Consider the following 15,960-nt stretch of genomic DNA (forward strand, 5'->3'; position numbering starts at 1 on the left):
AACATGCAAATGAGATGCTGAATATGCAAATTTATACATCATTTGCATTTTGATTTGCCTCATTTGCATGCCTCTTTCGAAAGAGGAAAGCAAGTGTAGACACACCCCTAATGTCATGAATGCCACTGAAAATGAGGTAGGATCAGATGCTAAAACAGAGAAGGAAGAAATTAAAAACTGCTTACACAAACTAGAAGTGTTCAAGCCATCAGGCCTGCTTTTGTGTATCCTCTTGGGGTGGGTAACAATCTCTAAATCCAGATAAATACAGTCATTGTTTGCTTCTCCTTCCTTAAATAGAATTTCCCCAGGGTGAGAACTCTTTGTTCAGTTCTGCCTCTCCCTCACCCCCCACCCCCAGAAGATTCCAAATTCAGGATGGATTCCAGAACCAAGTATCATGGTCATATGTCTTTGTAGGCCCAACCACAGTCTGGGCTTAGGGTTAAAAATAACACTATTCACAGACCTTTGCCTTAAACACCAGGCCACTGAGTCCTTTAAGTACCACTAATGGCTCACTTTACAAGGCCTAAATTAATAAACAGATTTACATTTTATATTTTCAACTTCACATATAAGAAAGATACATGCAGATAAATAAAAGGTACAATAGCTTGAATGACAGTAATTAGGAAAGTTAATAAGTTAATATATTTAAAATTCTGTATTGCCTTTACTTAAAGACAATGCCATTTAACAGTGAATTACAAATAATGGTATTTAAAATGCATAAAGCAGAAATATTTATGCAATAGGACATGAAATTTTTCACTTTATTTTCGTATGTGTTCTAATAAACAAAATTTATATCATTCATAAACTGGAGTGTGAACACAAAAGCAAATATTGTCTTAATTTAAAGTAGGTTTTAATAAATCTCAGCAATGAAACACTAAGTCTGTGTCTATGCATGCCTCTCACTTTCAGAAGGAGCATGTTAATGAGGTACTTTTAAACAGGTTAATGAGGCACTGATATGCATTTTCAGTACCTCATTAGCATAATGGTGGCCAATCGGGCTTCAAAAGTGCTGCTTTCAAAACGCAGACTGGCTATATAAACTCAGGCACTTCAAAATAAACCCCACACTTTGAAATTACATTATTCCCAGTTTGTTTTGGGAATAAGGGAATTGCAAAGTGTGGCACTTATTTTGAAGTGCCTGCTTCGATACAGCCAGTCTGTGTTTTGAAAGCAGCACTTTCAAAATGCAACTGGCCACCATTATGCTACTGAGGTGCTGAATATGCATGTGAGCACCATATTAACCTGTTCTGAAACACCTCATTAACATGCCCCTTCTGAAAGGGAGGGGCATGTGTAGACACAGCCTAAGCTAAATTCTGCTTACCTCTTGATATGCATAAGTCTGTCTCTGCAGTAGAATTGGTCTGGAGTGAAACTGGTGTCACTGAAAACAAAATCTGGTCTTACATTATCCAGACACTGTCCAAACAGTGACTGTTCCCTTACTTCTAATGAATGGATAATTAGACAATTTAGTTTCCTAAAATAATTTTACTCCATATAGAGTTACTGAAAGAAGATATACCATATTAAGTGTAAAAAATCATGTTTACCGTTATTGCACTGGGGACTCCATAACGAAATGTTATATGTTTAATTCTGTGTTCCATGACCTGCTGCAGAGGTGCTTGAAAAGCCATCACCTCCATTTTCAATCTAACGATCGAAGAGCTTGAACAAATCTCAGACTACAGCCCATACTCTAGAGAGTGCAGCTAAGCAACAAAATGCTTAATTTCAAGGATGACAAGTGTTTAAACAAGAGCAGCAGTGTCCCTCTTCCTCCCGCTTCCTCCCACCAGATGCAGCTTAATCAGTGTCTCCGGAAGGAGAATCAGTTCCTTCGGGAAGAGAATCATGTCCTCCGGGAAGAGAACAAGGCTTTCCGTGTGGAGAATAAGGTGTTTCACAAGGAAAATCAAGTACTTCAGGAAGAGAACAAAGCCCTTTCTGAAGAGAATAAGATTCTCCAGGAGAGGAAAATGGGTTCCTTTGAAGAGAAAACAGTTCTTGAGAACCAGGAAAAGGCCCTCCGAAAACAGAACAAAGCCCTTTGGGAAGAAATCAAGGCTCTCCAAGAACAGGAAATAGCTTTCAAAATGGAGGAAAAGGCACTTCAGGAAGAAATTATGGCCTTGTGGGAGGAGAACAAGGCCTTCCAAGAACAGATTAAGGCTCTCCAGAAGGATGATACATCTTTTCAGGAAGAAGAAGAGGCCCTTAAGAATGAAGGAAAAGCCCTCCAGGAGGAAAAAAATGCCCTTCGTGAGGAGAACAAGGCCCTCCTTGAGGCAAACAAGGCCCTTCAAAAAGAAAAGGAAGCCCTCAATGAGGAAAAGAAAGCCCTCCAAGAACTGAACAATATACTTCTTGGGAAGTAATAAGTCCATCTGGGATATGAAAGGTCTTCAGCAGGAAATATAGGAACTTAATGCAGGGGGGGCAACTTAAAATGGTCCAGTTTGTATGCTAGAAGAACAGCATACTCAAAGGTAGATTAACTGCATGCAGATAAGTCTGTTGGGCAAGAAAGTGCACATGTACTGAAAGATGTTAAGTTTCTGCATTCTTCATCCCAGGAAGTAATAAAATCCTGCTGGAGGTGCATTGTGATGCATCAGACTGCTACTTTATAAATTTGGTATCATTGCATTAGTTCCATTCTATTTATAATTCATCTATACAATATTCATCAATACAATATGAACATTTTGGTGAATGTGCTTTTAGCTGACTTACATTCTATTGATATTTCCTTTCCATAAATATATATATGACAGTTGCTAAATAACTTGCCCATGTGGGAGATTTCTTCAAAATTGCCACAGTTAAGTTTGGCTTATCCCTTTTAAAATTTCCAAATTCCTTTCCTCAGGGAACAGAGCACACGCTACAAATGATAATGTGAAACACAGAAAGATAAAGACAGTGCTCTGTGTTATCTTCTAGCCAATGTGTTTTCTTTCCAGTTTTCCTGCCAGTGGTCCCAGTGCCTATGCAGTATTTTTTACAGAGGAATGGAACAGTAATGCAGTTATGAGAACTTGTAGTCAAACTAGTTAATGACATTGGCTATGTCTACACTAGCCTCTCCCTTTCATCTACATGGGGTCCTTTTGGAAAGGACCCTGCGCACTTCGAAGTCCCCTTTTGAAGTGCCATGGTTGCCATTATGCTAATGAGGCACTGCATATTCTTTGCAGAATCTCATTAGCATATCCCAAAGTGTCTCATTAGCATCCCCCTTTCAAAGGAGGGGGCTAGTGTAGACGTAGCCAGAGTCGTATTACGACAGCTCACAGTTCACTATTTAACTCCTGATATCCCATGGTGAGAAATGAAAAGCAAGCACACCTGAGTAAGATGAGGAAATGAGGTGAAAGTCCTCTCAAAGACTATGAAGTGGCAACTGGTTGGTCAGATCATCCATATCATCATGATAACTTATTTAAAAAGGAAATAGACAATGGAATAGAGAAAAATGGAAGTGAGCTAGGGTTACACAGAACAGAGCAGTTAGCAGTTAGCCTTTGCAGGATCAATAGTCACTTTTAATCAAGATGAAGGAGCATAATAATAACCTCACCAGACAGTGCACCAGTGATGACAGTCTTTAATTTAAAAAACACAGCATTTAGTTTGTAATTGCTCGAGGGGTTATTTCCATTCTGAAGATACACATTTAAATAATGAAGAAATATGGCACTCTAATTTGTCTTCATAATATTAATAAGATTAGATTTACTTACATGCAGAGAAATAAATTATCTTCCATAAATATGTTACACTTAAAACATTAGTGAATTATCATGTGTAACTGGGGCCTACAAGTATGATTAACAGTATTTTAAAAGTATTTAAAGTATTTTAAGTAGGCTGTTAATTTCTTGTGAAATATTAAGAATCATTTTGGCAACAGTGGTGAGGATGAAGCTTCAGATTAATGTATACTAACAGCTGTATATTGGACAAAATGTATTACTGATAAAAAGGGCTGACCCTGCCAGGCATCAAGGATTACTGTTGAGTTCTGAGCATCTTAGGCTCCCAAGCTCACGTAAGGTTCTCATATTAAGGAGCCCTGTAGTTTTCTTTAAATCTGTAGAAGGAAGCTGGGCAGGAGGGAGGGAGAGGGACTTTAGGGCAGAAGTGAGTACATTTTTTATGTCGGACCCCACTTTTCACCTCTGCAATTAGCAGGAGGGCCCCAACCTGTGTAATGTAATCCAAACTGATGGAAATGTTGGTTATGTTCATATGAAAAGAATGAAGACCTTTGGGCACATGTAAGAAAATAACTATATAGAACATAAAAACTATTAATCGGTATATGAATGTGAATACACAAACATCAATACATATTTCAACATTTTTAATGAAAGGGATGAACCTGAGACCCAGAAGCCAATCGTGCTGTGCCCCTCATGAAATGTCACACCTGCCTGAGGGGGGCCGGCCCTCACTTTGCAAACTTTAGCTCTAGGGAATATACTTTTTTTCTCAAAGTGCCTTGACCAGTTTGGAAAATACCATTTTTTTTCTGAGATTCCCAATCAATGTCACATGCCACCCATCTCATCTAAGTGGACTTTTACAATGGTAAATAAAAAAGGTGTGAAATCCTGTAAATTTATTTAGATGAAACAGGTAACTGGAGATAACTAGAGAACTCAGCGTGAAAAGATCTTTCCAATCCAGAGACCTCCAGGGATGGAAACAGAGATTGAACTGGTTAGTGTGTGTGTGTGCTTCTAAAATTACTTATATAGTCACAAGTGCAGGGATGACACCTGCAGTCATCTCTGTTCCACACTCCTCTGCACATGAAAAATCACTTCAATGCCCTGGATTTATATAAAATTAGTATGCTAAGTTACATCATGACAGAAATCAAGCAGAGCACTAGCTTCCTTACATAAACAGAAAGGATGGCTCTACAAATTCTACTTGCTCCCAGCAAGACAAAAAATCTTGTGTACTTGACCAGAAAAAACTGAGTTAAAATTAGGTGGAGAAGTGACTATTTCTTTGAGATATTTAACACTTGCCCTCAAGACAAGAACTGTCAAAAATGCAATTACAAACAGACAAACTGGACAAAGCACTTCGCTGAAAAGCCAATTGTTCCACTCCATCCCCCATCCCCAGCATCCCTGCTGTGATGCAGAGTCTCCTCGGAGATGTGGCAGCTCTGTATGCTGCCTCCACCTAGTCCTTGTGCGTCACCCTTGTGCCTTTGCAAATGCATAATATAAGGGGACAATGGGTCCCCTATTTATACGATTTGAAAGAGGTTCTACTGTTATTCAGGGCACCAATACATAAATGTGTTAAATCAGGGGTAGGAAACATTTTTGGGTCATGAGACACTAATCCACAGAAAAATCAGTCAGGCCACATAAAAATGAGAAGCAAAATAAAATAAAGAATACCCTCAGTGACATGGCCTCTCATACTCCTCACTCCCCTCACTCTCCAGCCTCATGGGCAGGGGTGTGGAAAACATGAGGCTGAGGTTCAGGACTTCCCCCGGGTCAGGTTAATTCTTCTGGGTACCTGGGATGGAACCAAAACTAGGCTGGATTCAGGGTTCAGGATGCAGGAAGGGGCTGCCAGGGAGCAGGTGTGGGGTCTTGTAGGGAAGGTTGCAGGAGCAGGCTGGAGGTGGGGGTCTGTGTGATGGGGGCCACATGTCTCCACACACTGCCACCACACGCATACCCAACTGGGGCAACAGCAGCACAGAGAAGCACTCCCTGGAGAGGTTTTCCTATGTCACTCCCAGGCATCACCACCACCAATCAGAGCGACAGGGAGAAAGCCTCTCCAGGTACGACTGCACAGCTCTTTCTCCAGTGCAGGATGGGGAGCAGTGATGGCAACATGCAGAACCCGGGAGCTGCTTCCTGCCCCCACCAGGCAGAGTCTGTAGCCGAACAGTTGTGTTAGCAATAAGTTAGTTATCAATAATGAATGCGTGTTGCAATACTAATTAAGTGCAAGACATAGGCTTCAGCCAAGCAATGGGCAGCTTTGTTAACTTTGCTCCAGCTTTGTTTCACGTTAGTATATCCTGATGTTAAATCATAATAGATGGTGGTAATAGCATTAGGGAGAAACCTTCATACACGACTCTGTACTTTGGGTCTGTCCTTCTTGTTGCATGATGCAATTATGTAAATGCATTACATGTGTGATTGAGACAGCGAATGTTTTTAGAAAGGTAACTGTGAAGGCCACTACATTACCAGATGGCCAGAGCTGGGGTTGGTGGCCCAGGGCCAACAAATAATTATCCATCAAGCTAAAGGCCATTATAAAAAAAAAAAAAGACTGAATGGGGCACGTTGATGAACTCTGAGGCTCGTGGCAAGCACCTCTTTATAGGGAACTGATAACGACCTTTCACCAAGGAACTACTCTCAGGAGGGGTCACATAAACTTACCTTGCAGAAGAATTAATTGTGATGCTGAAGGACTGAACCCAGCTGCTGCTCCTTACACCTGGCTTATCTGATCAATAATTTGGAACTAGCAACAGATGGATAATTACAACAACTAGGAAGTGGGTCTGTCTCATGAAAGCTCATCACCTAATAAATTATTGTGTTAGTCTTTAAAGTGCTACTGGACTGCTTTTTTGTTTTGAAACTACAGGACCTGTGCATGTGTGTGAGTGAAAGCATATGCTACTTTGTCATACTATCAATAAATGTGGCTTGTTGCCTTATCCCCCTGAAGAGATTTTGTGTGCTTGCTTTAAGCATAAACAGCCCTGGGGCCAGATCCAGCCCCAGATTGCCTGACTCTGGCCCCACAAGGCTTGGGGCCCCACATGCTGGCATGGTGAGCCATGAGCCTCAGGGACCAGAACCTGGCAAGCTCTGGGCCAGATCCCCACCCCTGGTTTAAATCATAGAAATGCATTGTACCATACCAAGGTAAGATCATTTTCCTCTCTCATATAACAATCACCAGCATACGCACAATTTCTCATTAATAATATGTTCATATTACTTTATTATACAAAGAGTTGTGGAGAAATTACAGTTTATCTTTTATCCATAAATTACTCCTCCTAAATAAAACTGCCGTTATGGACTAACCTGAAAGATGGAAAATCATTAGAATTTTTTCACCAGCTTTAAAAGTATCCAAACAACATGAAAGGATTATTGTAGAACAAAATGTTAGCTGTGTTGTCAGTGGTGTGTGTATGCTTTCTCCATTGTTCTACCAAGCTCAGTTAAGACATCCTTTCAGTGTGAAAATTATGTACCTTTGTGAGGGAGTCTGGGGACCCAGCTAGCCTGGCCCCATATTACCTGCAAGCAATGCCAGGCCTGTGGGTGGGGGAGCAGGGGGAGTCAGGGAAGCAAGAGTCTGGCTCAATTTTGGGGCTGACTGACAAAGAGTCAGGAGCTTGGTCTGGTGGTCTGAGGGTCCAAACCACAGTCTGCCTGCCCAGCAGACACAGAAGGAAGTAAACCCCCAACCCTACATTTCTGGGCCAAATAGGGGAAGGAACCAAGTGAGAAACCCAACTAAGGGAAATCTAGACTCTTGGGGCCCTGCTCAAATTTTAAAGACTTGGACTGTGAGTGGCTCAGAGTTGCTGGATCAGGAGCACAAGGGGGGAAAAGGGACCAACTTTCCCCTCTTTCCGTCCACCTCTTCAGAGGCCTAGCCACTAGGTTATGCATCCTCCAGGGGCCTAGCCAAAGTACTATTTTATGGTTGAATGACTGAATGACACAATGTCACACACACCCCCATGTCCATATCTAAGTTCAGTACTTTTGTCAAGTGTTTGTCATGCAGAATTCTGATCCTGACCCTTGGCTTGTACATAACTCACTCCTCAACTGTTCTCAGTGATCACCATGAAATGCTGCGTCTAACAGCACTAAGAATATACTAAAAGCAAAATCTGACTGGCAAAACATTCTGGAAAGAATTTTGGTAGATAATAAGATATTTTATTCTGGCTCACTCTGATAAGAACTTCTCTGCAATACGAAAACTCCTTGTTCTGAGGAAGGGCCAAGTAAACCACATTGGAAAGTTTTCTTAGTTATGCATTCACCAAAATAACCGTTAAATAATATGCATACATGCTTAAGGCATATGCATTAAAATTTTATTTTGTGTTAATTATGTGGAAAAACATATCTGGCCTTTGAAACTACTACATTAATTGCTCTGGGGAATTATTTCTCACTTGTAGCTGCCTTAAACTTTCTCACGGGCACTGACTCATACTACTCACATCTACATATAAATCAACATGAGGTATAGGAAGCAGAGTTCAAATAACTTTTGATGGTTATTAAAATAGGCAAAATTATGCATGATCAGTAAAATTAAAACCACTGATGTACGAATTTCATATACAAAGTATTTGTACTGTAGAAAACACATGAACACATTTACACAATTTTATTGGCTTAAAATGCTCAGAATCACTGTAAACGGGCATTATTTTTTTAATCTTTGCAATTACAGACTTTGAATGAGATTCAGGAAAATGTAGCCGGGAGTCAGCAAAGGCAAGTTGAACTCATGTGGTACTATAAGAACAGGGCAGAATTTCCTCTTCCTAGAACAGCAGATTGGTATACTTTACATGGCTTTTCTACTTACAAACAAATTATGTCTCACGGATAACTTAAACATCTATTCACAGCACCTTGGACCGAGGTGTAGTGTTTTCACGTTGTTTAGACAGCAAACCAAAGGACATACATGGAGACAGTATTTAATATGTTATATATGGTAGGAGAAATGGCTCCTGGTTGCTTGAGTTTGAGGCAATCCATAGGGAAGAAGCTCCTCTAGAAATTCTTCCCTCAGAGTCTCCGTATCACTGCGTAAATGAAACTACTGAAATTTTGAAACTACTGAAATTCTGCTGCAAAATCAGCAGATGAGATTGTGCAGGGATATGATCTAAAGAGACTGTGAGAAGTTGGGTCACAAAGACACTGACAACAGCTCATGTCTGGGAAGGCTCAGTCACAGGGACTTAACACAGCACCCTGGAGCACAACCTCAATATGATCAAAACCCCTAAACAAATCCATCTCACTATTCATAAAATTTTTACAGAATGAACTCATAAGAAGTTTGCCCCTTTATCAATGGGAGAGAGATGCACAGCAGTTGTTACTCCCTCCTTCCCCTCCCCCTGCATAACAATTATTTACCTGGGGTTTGATAATAAACAAAAGTTATGTTATTAGCTATAAACATAGTATTTAATTCATTCCAAGTAATAACAGAGAGATTAAAATATGTTATTAAGCTAAAATAAAAGAAAACATGCCAGCTAAGCCTAATGTGTATGTACCAGCCTTATTCCAAAATAAGCTATTCTGGAAGAGCTGCACAAAACATGCATTTCAAAATAGCACTTAGCTATTTCAAAATACAGTGTTTACACGCAATAGTCTATTTTGAAAATAGAGCCATTGGATGCACTATGGCTTATTTCAAAATAGGTGCGATTCCTTGTAGAATGAGGTTTACCAATTTTGAAATAAGCAAACCACTATTTCAAAATTATCCTGAAACAGTGGTTGTGTTATATAGATACTAGGATAATTATTTTGAAATAACTTTGCTGTGTAGACCAACCCTAATAGAAGTTGTTACAAATAATATACTCTCACCCTCATTTTTGTTTCCAGGAAAGTTCTTTTCAGGTCAGCATCGATCCTTTTTCTGACTCCTCTCCACTGCTGTCCTTAGATTTCTTTTTCTTTCCAGGTGTTTTCTTGTACTTTTTTTGGGTGGGGCTCAGTCTGTGAAGCCTATTAAAGACAATCAATTGTTTGCTTTCCATTTCTTATGTAGAATTTTCCCAGGGCAAGGGTCTTTGTTCAATTCTCCTCATAGCTGTGGAAAAGTAGAACATTTGAAGTGGATTCTAGCACCAGGTGGCATGGTCACATATCTTCAGAGGACCAGCCATAATCCAAGTTTACACAAAAAACAAGACTATTTATGGATCATTGTTTGAGCACCAAGTTATTAAACTCTTTAAGTACCACTAATGATTTCTATTAAAAAGTCTGGATTAAGAAACAGGTTTATACTACATAATTCTAGTTTCATATACAAGAATTAAACATGCACAAAAAGAGAATATACACATTCAGGGAATTAACAACTTCTTCAGTGATAGGTGATATGCATGATTTTGCTCAAAGTGTATTTGAGTTATGCACTTCCATATTCAAAAACACTTCAATAAAATGTATAGAGGTGCAGCATCACAGAGATCTCACAGCGTATTCATAGAAATGTGCATTCTGTGGAGGGGTCTTTTTGGAATGAGGTGGGCAAGTGATGAATGATTGTAGCTAACCAATCAAATCCATCCTGTCACTGCCTCTGTGACTGGGAGAGGGGAGTACAATAGCTACAAATTTACAGCAGTCCCAAGCTTACAGAAGGCACCAATGGTCCAAATTTGCACTCTGCCTTTGACTTTGTGACTATTTCCCTCATCTGTAGGTCATGTTTACAATGTGTAACAACACTGTGCTAACACAGTAGTATCACAATAGCTATATGCAGCAGGCAGATGACACATGGTACTTAAATATTCTTATTCTTGAATTGTTGAGGGAGGTTCAAAGTAGAAAGAAAAACTAGGAGGATGGGTATAAATCAAGACAATATAGATTAAAATCAGCAGAAATTTCCAAACTGTCAGTTTATATTAATTAGATAGAGAGATCTTAAAGTAGTGGAAGTGCCATGACTTGAGTCATTTAAATTGAGACCAAACAAGAAATAATCCTCCATCTACAAGGGTACATATAAAATATCCAAGAAACTGGTATGTTCTGCAAGGAAACATCTAACTCAAATTACTAGTTCTGATTGTTGGAGGAAGCCAATATACAACCATTGAGAAGAGATGATAAGAACCATGAATTGTTTCGTACCACCATTTATAGAGTGTAGATTCCATTTATAGAGTTTAGAACTGACTCTGGAACCAAACTTTCTCAAATCTCTGGCTATTCAAGAGCCAGAATTTGAATTTGGTTCATTCTCAAGAAAGAAGTCACAAAACTAGAACTGAGCTTGCCCTACCTTTTAGAATTAATGTTCCAGGCTTTTTGTGGCATGCATCTCTCTGTTTTTGTTACCCGCATAGTTTTCAAAGGTATTACAAATATCAATATGCGATTTTCTGCACATTCAACATTCTATATTAGAATCCAGATAATAAATGGGATGAAACAATAATGTGTGCAAGCTGGTAGGTGTTTAGAAGATTAGATCTATTTTCAAATGTCTGTGAACTACATATTAGCAACAACATCCATATGCATTTAATTTTTTTGGCACTGATGCATCCTGACCAATTATATTAACAAATGTACTATTACAAAATGAAAACGAAAAATGTTTCCTGAAGCAACAGTGAAAGGGGAATGTTGGGTGCTAAAATTTAAGAGAAAAATAGCATTTCAAAATTGTTTCATCTGATGGGCACCTAAATATAGTAGTCACACTGTCCTTAGCAGCAGCCTAAATGGTGGCCAATTCAAATGCTGTTTTGGAACAAAGCATAAAAGAAACAGTCCTAATCTACTTGGACCAGCTGTAAGGCTGTATCTACTGTAGAGAGTTTTGTCAACAGAAGGGGTCTTCCGTCAATATAACTCAGAGCATCTGCACCCATAAAGTGTTCCGTTGACAGAGTTTCAACAGAACTCTGCATTTGTCTCGACAGTTTTATCCCTCAAAAATTTGAGGAATAACACTTCTGTGGACAGAGCGTTGTTGACAGAAGTGCAGTGTAGACACTTCTGTTGACAGAGAGGGCTTCCAGTTCAACAGGCAGCCCTGCTTCCAGAGCTGTCCACTTCTGTGGACAGACACTTCTGGTGTAGATGTAGCTTACATGAAGATGTAAACCAATGTGTTCAAAAGTGACTAATGATTTTAGGTACCCTACCTGAGCCTCCTTAAGAGGACCTGATTTTCAGAGATGAGAGCTTAAGCTGAAAGTAATGGATTTAAGAACATGGTTAAGTGCTTTGAGAACTGGAGCATAAATTAAAACAAATTACATCTATCTGAATGAACTGAAGAGTAAACATGACGAACTAGTTTGAGAGGACAATCAGAGCTTTTATCAATGAAAGTAATGGGAGCAGGGGAAGGTTATCCTCTCAAAACAGCCAGACTGGAGTACAAAAATATGGTACTTAACTCTGTAGATAAGCACTTGAAAAAGTGATCATTTTACAGAGAAGATAAGCCCACAGATATTCCCCTCAGTTCACTAAGAGCTGCAAGGTCCTGAGCACCTTTGAAAAACAGCCCTCTGTTTGACTGCTTAAATATGTTTTAGGTGCCCAAATGTATGTTCACACATTTGTAAATTTTGGCCCAAACAGATTATGTATTCTGTTTTTAACTCTTCTTAATCATTTTAGATTCTTCTTAATTTCCTTTTTATCATGTTTCGCCTACTTTCCAACTAATTAGTATTACAGGAGTTACCTAAACAGAGACTGCAAGCTTTGAAATGTGTCTGAGATACAGAAATAATCACGTTAGTTATAAGCTGGGGGACATAATACATATATGTGAGATTTAGTGGTCTCTATATAGTGTTTTGTCCTTTGTTGTAGATAATATGCCTGGTGAAATTTCATTTTCAAGAAGAAAACAGAGGTAAAGACTTAGTTCTACTTGTACATGTTCCAAGATTTAAGGCCTCAGTTCAACACATGCATAATTCTAAGTACATGAGTATTCACAGTGAACTCAAGAGGCTTGCTCACTCATCCAATTTAGCACCTGGTTGAATTTGGGCTCTGATGGTTAAAGATGTATGTTAATTTGCCAAACTGAATCTAGAGTGTAAAATGCAAAATTATTATCTGTATTTCATCAAATGTGAACCAAGTACAGATCCCATTCTTTGTCAATCCAGATAGTCATAACAATACCTCAGGTAACAGCACTACCCAAAATATCATCCCTGTCCCAACATGAGCAAGAATTTTTTTTATCCAATTTGTCTCAGGTCACTACTGGAATGGTCGATGAAGGGCACTACTTCTAATGAATCAAAAAAGGGGACAGGTTTTTTAGAGTGGACATTTTTTTTTAAATAATAAGTCATAGATATTTTAAGAAAAGCAACTCAAAGATGGAAAGCGATTGGCTTTTGAGGAAGAATGGGAGAAAATAATGAGATCAAAAAGGTGAGATATTTTTATTACTATGAAAGGTTGTTATTTTAATTCAATATTTATCATACTGGAGCAACTTTAAAAGGAGGAATTTAAAGAAAAGCTGCTTAGATCTTAGGTACCATCTGGGTTCAAGACAAGTACATTGGGAAAGTAATTACATTAAAAATGAAAATGTTTGTAAAAACAGATTTTTTTTAAAATCAATTCAAAATGAAGCAGGTGGTAAAATTTTCAAGCATTAGAAATTAAAACATAAGAGGCCCCTTCAGATTGCTGGAATTTTGCCTTTGACATCATTTGGAACAGAATCAAAATGAATATAACACATGCATCAAAGGGAAAGAGAACCATGTATAAATACAGAAAGCCACATTATCTCATTTAACAAGGTTGTTTTAAGCTCCCTAAGCAGAACATAGACTTAGAATCTGGGCACTGAAGAATTTCCTCTTTGCAGGGGATCCCTCCACTGACAGAAGGCTGGTGGAGAGAGGTCTATTGCATGTGGCATTTCAGAGTTTTAGAAGGGACCAGTGTGGCGAAGTAAGGCTCTGCTACTCAGTTCTATACAGGCACAAGTTTCTCCTCTTCCTGCAGGAAGTTATCAGAGGAAGACACTGAACAGCTGCTGGATTTCTGACGGAAATAGTTCTGTTTCTCTCATGTTCTACAGAAATTGATCTGGGGAGACTGCTGGAAAGTGCCTCTGAATTCAGAGATATTTCCTGAGTGGTTGCCAACAGCTCTGCAGGGAAATTTTGCACAGAAATCCAGTGGCTACACTCCCAAATCCTATTTGCAGAAACGTTACTGGCTATATGCTCCATTTCACTGCCCCAGGAGCTAGCTGTTTGGGAGCCAACTGCTCAGGTCTTGGACTGTAATTTGAAAGCCCACACCTCAACACAGGACATGCTCACTCTCATGCTAAGTGCCTAACACATCCAGCCATGAACAGCCTAGGGCAGTGTTTCTTAAACTATGTTCTGCGGAACACTGGTGTTCCATGAACGACTCGCAGGTGTGCTGCGAATGTCGGACACTTTCTGGATATCATACTCTGATGGTACATATTTTCTGTTATTAAAACCAGATACAATATTACTTCTTTATTGCTATGATACCTGATTAAATTACTTATTTTTTCTTGCTGTATATGTTGATGTTTGGGTTGTGTTTTTTTTGTTTTGTTTTGTTTTTGTTTTTGTTTGTTTGGTTGGTTGATTGGTTTTGGTTTTGGTCTGACAACAATTTTTTTTTTAAAAACAAATTTTCTTAGGTGTTCTGCATAAAAAAAATATTGTTTGGTGTTCCGTGGTCTCAAACAGATAAACACTGAGCTAGGGATCTCTTTATAAAGTGAAATATTATCATTAAAGTAAACATTAGATACTGAATTACATTTCCATTATCTATATGTAAATTGTGCTCCTTTTTAAAGCTACACTATATATTTTTACAAGAGCTCACTCTTGTGGACATAAAAGTTTCTGCATTCTACCCATGTGTAATATTCACAGGATTGTTAATAGAAGTTTAGATACAGCAAATGCATGCTAATGCAGAGAAAAATAATCATAAAATGTATAAATAGGCAGCAGTTATTAATATCACTGATGCCACAATAAATTATCTACCAATCTGTTTGCTAACCAAGGGACACAGGCCTTTTTCTAAGTGCAGTGCTAGATCTAGGAAAGCAAGTCTTGAAGGTTGTATGGCTCTTGAATAAGACCAAAGGAATCAGGGAACAACTAGCACATCTGAGGACAGGAAATAAGTTAGCAAAATGAATGCAATATTTGGATAGAGGGTCAGATTTGTGAGCTCTGGAAACTGAAGTATTCTTATAACTGCTACAGCAAAAGCATCCTTTAGGCTTGGTTTATGAAGCCTTCTTGACTTACATGCAATTTGCCTGAGATGGCAAGTGACCAGAATTCTTCACCAATCGTCACAGCTGTTTAAATCGTTAGCTTCCCTGGCCCCAGTCAGCTACTGATAGCGAGTATGACGTGAATGTTGATCCATGCTCCTTCTTATATGGTGATCCCGCTGTTGGGGTAAGACTACAGCTCTCTACCAAAAAAATACTTGGCCCATCTGCTAAAACTGACCACAAGGGAACCAATTTGTAAATTTTCACTTTTAGAAAATTACTTCACAAGCCACCTTCTAATGCTTATTCATTCTAATCTGATTATCACTGTGGGTAAAACCCCTCAACTTCAATGCAGATCAGATTCGAGCTCAGACCCACAAAGAGCTTAGGCCTTGTAATATTAATTTTCACAGTGTTGAACTTTTAGGTGCCTAGAAAATCACTGAAACACCAGTGGGATCCACAAAGCCTGAGTTTGGCTCAAAGGCTCCATGTGTAACAAATAGGGAGAGGTAGGGATCCGTTCTAGACCTGGAACCACCTAAACTAGTGTTATATTACATAATCAATTAAATATGTTACTTCTTTTGTGTGGGTAATTCACATGGGGTCAATGTGTGTTTAACATATTTAATTGTAGGTATAAATGTAAGAATACGTGAGCTAGCATAGGCTCGATAAGCGTATATAATTGGTAATAAGACGTCATCATCGGACACGACGGACTACCAACAATTATTGGTAAGAATTTGTTCAATATACAAGTAAAGTATGTGAAACAAGGCCCACAGCCACTGTTCAGTGTAAGCTAAGCACTTG

At 38.9% G+C, this 15,960-nt stretch overlaps 1 pseudogene; it reads left to right on the plus strand.

Moving 5' to 3' along the window:
• Positions 1–1,619: 1,619 nt before the first annotated feature.
• Positions 1,620–2,411, plus strand: LOC142008209 (uncharacterized; annotated as a pseudogene).
• The last annotated feature ends 13,549 nt before the right edge of the window (positions 2,412–15,960 follow it).

This window comes from Carettochelys insculpta, chromosome 1 (genome assembly GCF_033958435.1).
Source record: "Carettochelys insculpta isolate YL-2023 chromosome 1, ASM3395843v1, whole genome shotgun sequence".
Taxonomy (NCBI): Eukaryota; Metazoa; Chordata; order Testudines; family Carettochelyidae; genus Carettochelys; species Carettochelys insculpta.